General features: G+C 39.8%; 1 protein-coding gene across 5 annotated transcripts in view; it reads right to left on the reverse strand.

Moving 5' to 3' along the window:
- Nucleotides 1-12,914, reverse strand: part of Frmd6 (FERM domain containing 6) — a 158,437-nt gene that overhangs the window by 59,253 nt on the left and 86,270 nt on the right. Inside the window, exon 1 of one of the 5 annotated variants that reach the window (XM_013510330.1) lies at nt 7,594-7,772. The exons of the other annotated variants lie outside the window; for them this stretch is intronic. The gene's annotated coding sequence lies outside the window, so the exon portion shown is untranslated. Of the gene's footprint in view, nt 1-7,593; nt 7,773-12,914 lie in introns of those variants that run through there. 5 annotated transcript variants of the gene reach the window in all.

Genomic DNA, 12,914 nt, shown 5'->3' on the forward strand with positions numbered 1-12,914 from the left:
ATTTTCCATCGTGAGTTTGGACATATTAAATAAAGGTCCTATCTACTAGTGACTCTTGGGGGAAATAAGTTTTTTTTTTATTTTATATTTTTGAAAGCCATGATAAAACTTCTTATTGCAAATACTTTTGAAATACTATAATTGTTTCATAACATAAAACTTTTATTTAAGTTGTTTTCCAAGTGAGGTATATCTGAAATTTCTAGTACAATTTCTGTGTTTCATATATTTTTAAAAATAGAACTCAACCAGGACCAAACAACAAATTCTAGCACTATAAATAATTTTACCATTAACACAACGACTGTACCAATGACAAATTCTTTTTCCTGCCTTTGAACATGCACACCCTCTGAAACTTTTAATTCTTAGTTTGTTACAGATATTACTTCACTTATTTTGTTGCAAGGATTAAATATTCATATTCTGATTATTTTGTAAACTGCTACAGAATACATCAGGAAGTTAAGGAATTCAGAATTCGGTCCTATTTTACTTCCCCATTCCAGCCTCCAGTTAGGCTAGCACCCCTTGTTAACGGGTCTTTAGCATTCATATTTCTTATCAGTATATAATTACAAAAATTAAAGCATTATGTTTTCCATTACTTAAAACTGACCTTTCCAGCTAAAAGGTGAAAGGTTTGTCTTCAGAAAGACAAACCATAGCATATAAAAAAAAATTAGACATTTCAAATAGTATTTTGTAATACCAGAACCAAGTAGTCTAAGGTAAGAGGATCATGAGTTCAAGGCCAGTCTGGACTATGCAGCAAAACCTTGACTCAAAAACAAAAGCAAGCCAGTGTTTGTCATTATAAAGAAGCATATCCAAAATAACAAAATAGTAAGCAGTAACACTAGGAAACTTCACCTCTCTATGTAAGAGAACAAGGATCTGGTAACAATGAAGTATTTAGTGAATACTCAACTACATTAAGTAAGTGCCACTACGAAGGGATAAGCATAATATATTAAGAAAGCACTGTTTGAGGAAGGAGATTTTGATATATCTAGTTCATACATTACCATCAGCTGGATACAAAATCTGAACAATAGTTAATGTAGTAAATCTAAACGAAATATGCTAGGCACTAGTAAATTATATAGTCAGGAAGTTACAGTACAATTGGGGAGCTAGAAAAAAAATACATAAAAAGCTTACTGTGCCAAGTATAACATGCTAGTTTTCGATGATATGCTACAGGAATGTGCTGCCTCGGCTCACTGGAAGGAGAGACAAGACATAACCTAAGTGTATACGCGTTAGGATGATGGGGAGAACAACTTTAAGGAACTCTGAGATGATGCTTGAAAAATAAGTTGTGTCTGTGACTCATGGCAGCAACACCGTGAAGCCTGCAGAATGGAGAGCACCAAAAGGCACTTGGTCTCGATCTCTGCTGGGGACTGTGGGCCCAGCACGCAGCTCACGCAAAGGGGGAAGCTGTTTTACTGCTCCAACACATCGGTGCCAGGCCTCCCAGTTTTTTTTTTTTTTAAAGAAGGTATAAAATTCGATTTTTAAAATGTCAAATTTTTTGATTTTAAAGTGTTGGCAAATGAATACTTCTAACAGTGTTAAAAGCTAAAATATGTCTGCAGCCGATCTTACCGGTAGGCCTCAGGCTTGCAACTCTCATTTGGCACAATGAGAGATCTGGACCTGATCCCATAGTCACTGACTTAAGACATTCAACCTTCAAAATTTGCTTAACTTTAAACCTCTGCATGCTCTAGTATCTACCATGTAAAACATTCTACATTGCCAAAGTATTTCACATTGGCCTCATGTGAGTATTTCTCTGTTCTGAGCCAATTACACTTCCTCAACTAACTGTAGAGTGACTTAAAAGTTTCAGCTGAAAAAACATTCAATCTGATACCAATAAAACAGTGTTGACAGAGCAGTGCCTAAGAAAATGCTGACATTAGATGTCTATGCCACAACCCACTAGAAACACACGTATAATCAGTGGAGCGCCACTTAAAAAACGTGTGCCATAATCCACTGCAAAGGAAAAGTCCTTGCCCTTTCCAACACTTGCCCATAATTAGCGACTGTCTGAAGACTGATACTGTATTTTATTACCAAACAGCACTCAAATATGTGTAGTAAAGTTTCAACCCTACCAATCACTCTAAGCTTTTAACTCTCCAGAAACAATACTTATGCATTCACAGCCAAAGCGTATTTTAATAAGCTTACAGAAAGAAAAGATAATTAGTATCAGAGACTTGTTGATTCATTTTGATGACAGTATTACATAAAGTGAACATTGTAATTCAAAGGTAATTCCCTGAGGAGAGAAAATTCTTGGTACAAAATTATGATATAAAATACAGAACTATGGAAATTGCTTAATTACGTGCTTTGAAATAATATTCATGAATGTCACCAACAAAGAACAAAAGAAATATGAAAGAAGTAATATTTTATTACTGAATTTGTTTTGGCTCTTGGGATCCTCTTCCCCAAGCCATCCGCTCTGTGAATAGTGCCCTCCTGGCTGGTGGGACACTGTGCTGTGTAGCCTGTACCCCTCCAACCTGTCACCACTGGGGATAATGAAGGTCTTGGTTTTCATATCAAAGAATTTTGAAAGTTGAATTAATGTCCCTAGAAACAAAACCAATCTCTTAATATAAAGTGTGAGAGCTTTAGGGACATAGTTTTTATACAAAGACATTTAACAAAAATTTTTAAAACTATCTTAGAATAGTTTTTCTAGCCAAACGTAGGAGCTCATACTTATAAGCTCAGAACTCTAGGAGGCTGAGGCAGGAGGATCACAAGTTTGAGTCCAGCCTGGGGAACTTATTGAGACTCTGCCTCAAAATTTAAAAATTATAAGATAGAAGAGACTATTTCAAAGTAGAGACTACAATCTGCATACTGGTCTCTTACCAATTAAAAAAGGAGGTGTTGAAGACCCTCAGGGAACCCAACACTCCCATTTCTGAAGTCCCACTCCACATCCTATCAGATGTGCTAAAATGTACGCACATCCATATTAAATACTTCAAGAAACTGAATTGCATATCACATTTATCTTTCCTGAGGGTTTCATTCTTTTGAGCCCACTCCAAGTGGGCCTTTGTCTTCACTCTCCCACCAGCACAGCTCTCGTCATGGTCTGGCAGAACCCCTAAGTAGCTAAAGCTAACGAGCAACTCCCAGTCCTCACCCTACCTGAACTTCCAACCACATGCAACATCACTGATGCAGGGGCTCCTCCTCCAGACTTTTCCTTTACTCAACTTCAAGGACATCTAACTTCCTTCCTATGCTCTAGTTGCTCCTCCTACACTCAACTCCAAAGCATCCCAGATTTAATTGAGTATATCAGCAAATTAGAAGAAAAGTCATAGTTTATCTGCCCATCATCTGAGCCAATAGAATTAACAATATATTCTATTAATAACACTGAATTCAAGGAATGGAGATCATTTACTTGGGTCTGCTATGTTGAAAATACGTGCATAATTCCTTTGGTTTAAAATATTTTCTGGTATTGCTGGTGGAATTTCTTCTCTTCTCCACAAATGGTAAATACTGACATGCCCCAAGGCTTGCCCTGGGGCTTCTTTCTCTCTCCACATTCCTCAGTTTACCTCACTTGAATCTGTGGGCAACTTTCAGATTTGCACCTCCAACCTGGACCTCTTCCCTAAATTCCAGGTTCTACAGCTAACAACCTACTCAACTTCTCCATTTGGAAGTCAAACAACATCTTCAAAACAGTTCCTGGTTATCCTTCCCATCTCGGTTACCGGCGACTCCATAATTAAGTAAAATGCTTCCGTGTTATCTGATACTCTGATCTCTTTTTTTTCCCCTACTCCTCCAACAGTTGTTCAGGAAATGCTACTGGCTCTCACGTCCTTGGCCATTTCTCATCATCTCCTCTGCTATTAGCTTCTTTCAAGTAGATTACGGACAGCAGGTGCTCATCCTTGACCACCTCCTCCATTTCTCTATCCTTAACACAGCAGCCAGTGATTCTACCAAAACGCAAGTCAAATCACCTCCCTTCTCTGCTCAAGACCCTGCAATGACTCCCCATTTCACTCAGAAAAAGCCAAGTCCTTCAAGTGGTCTAGCAGGTCCTTGATAAAATCCCCAAAGCGCTCTTACTTCATCCACTACTGTTCTCTTGGCTCTCTGTGCTCCATTTCTGCGGGCTTCTCACAGAAGGCCCACCCTCTGCTGGACACGCTTCCCCCAGGGATCTTTAGGGTTCACATTCTTCTTCAAGTTATCTTCCCAGTGAGTCTTACCCAACCACATTACAGATGACCCCTGAATTAGGATGGTTTGACCTACAACTTTTCAACTTCACTAAGGTGTAACACTGAGACGCATTTTGTAGAAACTATGCTTCAAATTGTGAATGTTGATCTTTCCCAGGACTAGTGATGTTCAGTCCTGTACTCTCTCTTGATACTAACCAGCAACATATTAGCCACTTGCTCAAGAAGGGAAACAACTGATGCTCTGCAGTGTACTGTGTTGTTAGGCTTTGATGGTCAGTGGGTTAGGTGTGTTAAATGTGTTTCCAACTCACAGTATTTTGAAATTGTGATGGGTTTATTGGGACATAACCCCACCCTGAGTGGAGAAGCATCTGTACCGCAAACTGCAATGTCCCTGACTCATTCCCCAACACTTCTAATGTCCCTTACTACTCTTTTTTCCATTGCACTTATTATCTTCTAAAACACAATGAAACTTACTTTGTGTTATGGTTTAGATCAAGAATGAGCCCCCCAAAACTCACATGAGCTTAGAAGCAGGGCTTCTGGAAGGTAAATGGGTCCTGAGGGCCCTACATTCATGGGCACAGTCAGCGGCTGAGTGTATTGTTGGAAGGTGAGGTCTGGTCAGAGGAGACAGTCACTCAGGCGGGACCTGCGAGAGTCTACGTCCCGCTCCAGCTCCTCCCTTTCATCTCCGCTTCCTGTCTGCCATGACATGAGCCGCTTTTCTCAACTGCACCTTTCCACCATGCCCTTCCTGCTAAAATAAATCTCTCACGTAAACTGAGGGTGTAGGTTATTTTGTCTCAGCAAAGAGAAACTGACTACGACACTTCTTATGTTTACTGTTTGTCTTCTAACAGAATATAACATCCATGGAGACAGGGCTTTTTAAAATTTTGTTCATGACCTATCTAGGATCTTGAACACAGCCACATGTATACTTGGTATGGATCACAAGAATGAACAAAGAAATTAAAACATTTAACACTTTCAATTTCATAGTTACCTTTTAATATTTGAGTCTTTTTCCAGATCTTGAACATTTCTATTGCTCCTAGAAAAGTCCCCACATTATATCTCAGCCTGACTTCACATCCTAACACAAACCTAAAAACTTCAGACAAGATGGGGACACCCTACATTTGACCAACATCGACTCTGCTCCCTAAAACCAGGACTCTCCTTGTCTGGAAACACCTAATACTCTTCCACACACATGGATTTTGTTCTCCATCTAGACATGATATACTTTGGCAGGAACTGTATAGAGTATTCAGCATAGTCCCGAATATTTCATAAAGACATAAAACCTAGTTTTGGGTGGATTTAGTGAATATTTTTAAAGTATTAATTTTACTAAGTTCAAGATTTTAAACATAAAATGCAGAATGAAGGACAGTTACCTGGGTGGAGGGCATCTACCCTTTAATGAACAGATTGGAATGATATAGCTTGACTCATCTACAGAATCCTGTGCCTTTCTTGGCTGAGCTTGTAATTATGCTATTTAGATATAAATGTGTGCGTAAGTTCCTTTTTCTTAAATACTCCCTTTGAAACTTTCAGATTATTAATTTCTTTTGAATGAATGGTTTTAAATCTTAAGCTTTAATCCTCACAATAAAATCTTAAGTTTTGACACACATTATATAAACTGTGCCAACAGGAGGGGTATTGGATGGAATAAACAATGACCTCATACCAAGTAATAGTGGTTTTCTTTAAAAGGACTCACAAGAAACTCTACAGGATACATGAACAGAAGACTTAGGCCACTGGTATTCCAAAGTACTTTGCATAGTATTAATCACCATACAGAAAAATTTTTAATCTGCACATTTACTTTTTGGCATCTGGAGAAAAACAATTATCTAGCAGGGAAAAGCTGGGGGACTGAGACGGCTGAAAATTAGAAGAAGAATTAGGAAAAATAACTCGATCAATTAGCAATCAAGGGGACAGGCCAGCTGTTCCTCATGCAGGAGCACAGGCTACCCAATATTTGCAAGTGCAAAACACTGTACTAGGTTTTGCTGCTTGTTTAATGCTACCAAAAACCCAAAAATATAGGGACTGGAGGTGTAAGCTTAGTGCAGAAAGCTTGCCTAGCATGTACAAAGGCCCTGGGTTTGATCCCCAGCACTACCATAAAAACAAAACCAAACCAGAAAATATAACAGAAACTGATACACTGCTTGGAAACAAAGCCTCAGAGACCTCAAAGAAAAACTATAAATCTCTCTATACATATTTTATTTTTGTCCTAAGCAACAAAACATTACTTGACTGCTAACTGTATGTCAAAGACCAAGCCAGCTGTTTTACATGTATCATTTATTTCATCAAAAAGACCCTGTGAGACAGTTGCTGTTATTACCCATGGCTTTGCAGATGACAGCATAGAGATTAAGAGGGTAACCTAACTTCCCCAAGGTCACACATAGCAGTCACAGCTGGAATTGGACCCCACAGGACAGATCTCAAAGATCAGACTTACCATTTTACTTCCCTGTCTCTCTGGCATACTGTCTTCAAAATCTAATACTCCTTTTTTAATAATGTCACTGAGCAACTTGTCAAGAACTGCAGACCTATGCTCAGCATATTTCTAAAATTTAACTACTACATGCTAAATGTTTGCTGTTGTAAGCAGAGTCTCATTCAAGCAGGATATATCCACTATCATAAAATTTTTGTAATTTTACTTTTTTTTTTTTTTTTTAACCTAAATGAGCGTAAGTTGAAATAGCCTTTCCTTGAACTATGAAAAAACATCCTTTATTCTTCAGGGAAACATGAAACAAAATATGTGTATGAACAGTTCCCCTTTGCAAGCACTTTGCTTTATCTATTAGATCTCTCAGTGAAATCATAATCCTGTGTTTTACAGTAAGTGCTTTCCCGGGGACTGTCAGAGACCTCAGCTCAGAATTTCACTGCTGCTTTGGTAAAGACTGGATGTTTCCAGAGATAATTAAGAAAACTTGATGGGGGAAGGAGAGGATGCAGAGGAAGGGAAAAGCTATTTAAAGAAAGGAATCATAAATGGTAGGAGTCCAAAAAAATGAATTTTTTACAGCATTTTCTTAAGAATGAACTCTTCTGAAAAATTTTACACAGCAGTCATCTGAAATCAGGGTCCATCCTGGATCATTTACGGATCAGTGAAATAAAGAATCAACAAGGTCCTCAGGTTATCACCTCATTGGAACTTACAGCCTAAGGTCTCATTAAAGAGCCCCACCAGTACGAAAGAAAAAGAAAAGGAGAAGTCACAAAAGCCCTGAACCGAGGGCAGAGGCACAGCAGGCAGGTGGAAGTGAGATTCTACCTCATCTGTTTTTTCTGGGCTGGTCCACCTCTATCGTCACAGAGCCACAGGACACCTTGGTGTGAATCCAGCAAGAGCACTTCTCCTCCAGGCCAGGGAGCTCCCCGTAGACTCCCTGCTTAAACTACACAGGAGGGAGCTGCATTTGCACCCTTGCTCTCCTTGCCTGGCAGGGCAAAGACTGCACAGCTGTAGGCAGGAAATCCTGATCTTCCCGCCCCTCTCCAGCACACTGGTGGACTGGCCTGTCGGAAGGAGCTTCCCCTCGTGGCACCAGCATTAGCTGTGCAACTCAGTGTGAGTCACTCAGCCTCCCAGGGCCTCCACCTCTACAAAATGATAGGCTCACTGAGATGTCGCCCATGGCCCTCTTCCCATCCCCAGGGCTCAACTGAAATAGGACAACAGCTACTTGGCATATTCCAAACTACCCCTAAAACACTACAACTCTGTGGACTGCAAGAAACCCTTAGTGTTTACACTGTGATATTTCTTTTTTTACCATATCTTATATCTCAAGTTTTTAATAAAAATCTGAAGCCTATATTCTCCTTTCAACCTGAAAGTACTCAATTTTCTTTAGAGTTATCACAAGGTTATCTGCTATATAGTAGCCTCAAGCTGCCCAAATGTCCATCAGCAGGATGGATAAACCGAGTATACTCATTCATAAAAGTAAAAAAACAAAACAAAAATTACTCCTACTTTTATCAGTTTGGACTTACTAGATGACATTATGTTGCACTAAAGAGGACATCAAAAAACAAGTCAAGGGGCTGGGTATATAGCTCAGCGGCACAAGTGCCTGCCTAGCAAGCACAAGGTCCTGAGTTCGATTCCCAGTACCAACCTCCCACCCCCGCAAAAACAAAACAAAACAAAGCCAAGAAACAGCATTATATTTGACTGCATTTAAATGCAGTCCAAAAAACAGTAAAACTAAGCTAGGACATTAGAAATCTGGGGAGTGGTTACCCTTGGGGTAGGAGTTATGACTATAAGCGTAAGTTTTGAGGGGCTGGTAAAGTTCTGTCTCTTGACTTGAATGCTGCCCACCTGTCTGTGATGTGATTGTTACATGTTGTACGCTTCTGATCTGTACATTTTTCTGGTTCTGTTTTAATTCAATAACAAGTTCAAAGAAATAAAGCGACAAGGACCAGAAGGGAAAAAAAAATCTACTGAAACTGTATAGCACAAGTATAGCACCTGTGGGGAGAAAATTAATTAATTTCATTTAATGTGACTAGAGAGAGAACTACCTGAAAAGCTCAGTGAGAAACTTCATTTCCTAAGATCTGCTGCTGAAATTTGTTCTATTTTTATAATGTCCTTTCTCACGTGAAACTGTGGCTCTAAATTAATATAAAGCACTGCTTTAAATAAAGTACTAAATATTGGTGGAAAACATCTGAGGATATCTCAGGATGACTCATTTGGAATACAAAGTTTCTAAATACATCTGGTCAGCATCAACCCAATTACCAGCACATTAATGCAGTGACCTGGTAATGACCAAATCTCGCCGAGATCCCTGCTGTACAGGTTGACTTCTGCTGGGAAAGGCCATGCAGGTGAGAAAAACATTCAAGGAAATTCTGTGCTACAGACAACTCCAAGAAAACTCCGGGAAAACAATGCCTTCTCCTTGGGACTCAATGTGGCTCATCTGTGAATTGTTTCTGCACATTTTTGTCTGCCTGAAGTAATACAACTGGCTGGTAGATCAATGATTTCTTTCCCCTTCTCAGTGTTCTATAATCCTTCTTTGATCACTATGGTGAACTATGTGACTGGTCATTTGATTCTCACAAAGAGCGAGAGTATACAAACTTGCAAGTGTAGTATACAAACCTGCATCAGTAGTAATTATACCACTACATCATGTAAGGTATTCAACACAGATTACTTGTTTTTACCCAAAACTTTACAATCCTGCAACATTAGTCATTACTGCTGCTGGGTCCCTTTTGGTCCTACAGAATAGCGACAGGTACCAGTAGTTCCCCAAATGCAGGGGGCGGGACTAATTAAATACTGTATTTGTAGAATCATTAGCCCCTAGGCAAAATATATTTCCAATCTTTGGAAGAGGAAGTCGCATTTTGAGGGGGTGGGGAGCAGTAACAAGTATTCAGTCCCTGTACATTATCTGACATCAAACTAGGGATTCAACAGTAAGGCAGACAACGTTGCCAGAATAAATACCAATTAGTAGTCCATTCCCATGCTGTCTACAGACATTATGGGTACCTTGATTCTAATCATTTTAATACTTTTTCAACTAAAAAAGATCTTATTCTTTAATTTTCACCTGCTAATTGAAAATTCTCCCCACCTCAGCCTTGTTTTAAATACTTATCCTTCCAAGTTTAAATTTTCCTTGCAACCCAGTGCCCAGTATTCCACTTCTACCTTTCTCTTAAATTATGCCTTCAACTCGCTCTACTTATTTTTACAGGCCCCCAGAACTTCTCCAGGATACTGTGCAATTCAAAAAGCCCTCTTAACTACCTTCTACATCAAAGTTTAACCACAGAAGCCAACAATACCATTTTTCCTGCTTGGGTTTAGGGAAGGTACATTATAACTAAAATTTCACTATTTGTAAAATTCCTCCATTAAATCTTTCCTAGTCTCCCTCTGTTTTATATACAATCATAATGTAGCAAACTCCCAAAATGTGTAATTATACAATCATACAGAGACTTCCTAAAATACATGTCATTGTAAGGGCACAACACATACCTTTTATAATTCTGGTGTTGGGAGTACAGGTTAAAATGTTTTTCTTTTAAGTTGTGTTTGTTGTTTCTTGTTGGGGTGGGAAGGAGGTAAATACAGTAGATAGTTGAGGATCATCATATAAGGACCAACTGTTACACTGGAAACCACAGCAAACTATATTACACCAGGATTCTATTGAAGATTATAAACACACCTAAAACTTTTTTCCCCCTGTAAAAGAAGAAAGTTGGAACTGCATAAATGAAAGCAAAGCCACTAACTTTGCCAATAAGGATACGCAATTCCTGCTTTCCCACTTAAGAAAGGAATAGGCTTCATGTCCCAAACTGGATCCTTTATGAGGTCTGTATTAATGAATAATAAGAAAAAAATCATCTCTACATACATGCAGAAAACCTTTCTATCCTAAAGAAAGCCCATGAAATTGGGTTCTCAATTTAGAAAACTACCTAAGGGGTAATTGGTGAATGCCATCTGGGTCCCAGGCAGCCTCATCAACAAAAGGGAAAACTTTTTGAGATCATCCAAACCTAAAATTCACATACATTTTTACATCTGGACTGAATTAATCTTTTCTTGGTCCTGGCTTTTATGTAATAAAATAATTGTTTGCAGGTTTATTTTTTTAAAAGGCCAATTTTAGAAATAAAAATGTGCCATATCCAAGTTGAAAACTACAAAGAATCCCATTATTAACGTTAGTTGTGAGACAGAACTCATTTACGCTAAACTCTAAACCTGCCAGCTCAGTCAAAAACAATTCTGCTTGAAACTTTCATTCCAAGCATCTGCCACAAAAGTCTACACAGCCTATTATGTCACAAGTTCTGAAAGCCAAACAAGCTTTATAAGCATAGTTAAGCATGGGGGGAAAATCCAGAAACTAGAAAAAACTTTATAACACCCCCTAATTCAACAAGCCCAGTTGAGTGACAGTTTTTAAAGAACTTGTAGCCCCAAACTGTTACTTAGCACATTGGTATTTTGTTTTCAAAAGCAGTGTCTTCATCTTGGTCTGTGTTGTTTTCAAGACATTTTCCTGTAAAGCCCGGGGCATTTCAAACTTGCAAGTTCAAATTGAGCACTTGAATCTCTTATCTCAACCCCGCCCCCCGCACTGTCCCCCAAAAAGGAGGGGTTGGAAAGACTTCCTGCCCCTTAAAATGAGCACTGCAAGAACCGCTGGTCACTGCAGCGCCTCAGTGCCAGATCCCAGGGATTCTTACAAGCAATTCAGAGGAGGGGAAATTAGTTCATATTACAGTCAGTCTGCTTTCTGGAGAAGATACCCTGCAGATAACGTGATATGTGATACCCCCTGGGGGACCCTTTTCATCTAATAACCCTACCAAAGGTCTACTTTAATATGAAATAGGAATCCAATATGTTTACAAACATACTGAAGTAGCATTCAAATGTCAGTGGTCTGACAACTGTGGAGTCTTTTCATTTTTAACATAAAACTTTTATTTCCCAAAACCACACCAAAGGAAAATGATGAAGCGCTGGAAGTTTTATACTACAGAAGACAACAGCGAAGGCATCTGTTTTCCTGCCTTTTTCTGGTCTTCTCCCCTCCCCCACTCTCCATCCTGCAGGCCATTTGTGGGTCTTGGCTGTTAAAACAACTAATTCTCTAGAATCTGAAAATCTTCTTCTTCAACATAGCTGGGCCTAAAAGTATGCAGTGCTCTTAAGAAGAAAACCCAAAGTCACAAGCTTATTTAATGGCAGATGTGTTTCGGAAAACTTTCCCCACAAAGTTTTGATGCTGTGAAATATCAACTCTCTGAAATCACAGAGAGGAAATGACTTACATTCTTGGAAAATGAAGCCACTAGCAGCTTTCTCCAATAGCATTTTCTAATCCCCAAACTACACCCTGTGGCAAGAGGGAGTATTTCGTGCAAAAACTACATTTAAATAGATGCTTATAAAACCAATAATAAACATCACCGGGTCGTCATCGGGTCCCAGAGAAAAAGGAAAGGAATCCTGCATGGAAAATCCTACAAGAGAGACTTTTCTTCCACATTCAAAAGTGCAGGAGAGCACAAGCTTGCAAATCAAAGCAACCTGAGAACACTTATTGAAGTTTTCCTTCCCCGCTGTGGGCATTGCACAGCTCCTAGGGAAATACTAGCAAAACTAATGAGATATATATATATGATGCAAAAGGGTAAAAGAGCTAATATTTCTTTGCACATTAGCTACACAACCGCTTGGCCTGAAAAATCTGCCAGCTTTTAACTTTAAAATACACTTGTTTTGACAGTTTTCCACCTATTCAAGCCTTTCAAAAAGCGCCACACCATTAGGTCTCCCGAGACACGAGGTGTGGTTCAATCCTTGGGGACCTCCCCTGGGTGGCCCCCAGCTGTCCATACCTGACAGCGCCCGCCCCGGGAGGGCAGCCCGGTGGTCTCCGGCCTGGCGCCGCACGCTCCTCCCGAGACCCCAAGTCTGCAGGCCGCGCCCCCCACTGGCGCGCCCGAGGCCCCTGCAGGCGGGAGCCGGCCCCAGCGCCCCCTCGGACACCCCGGACCCGGCGCTTTACGCGGCATCGCGCGGCG

This window comes from Chinchilla lanigera, unplaced genomic scaffold (assembly GCF_000276665.1).
Source record: "Chinchilla lanigera isolate Chin_1 unplaced genomic scaffold, ChiLan1.0 scaffold00008, whole genome shotgun sequence".
Lineage (NCBI taxonomy): Eukaryota > Metazoa > Chordata > Mammalia > Rodentia > Chinchillidae > Chinchilla > Chinchilla lanigera.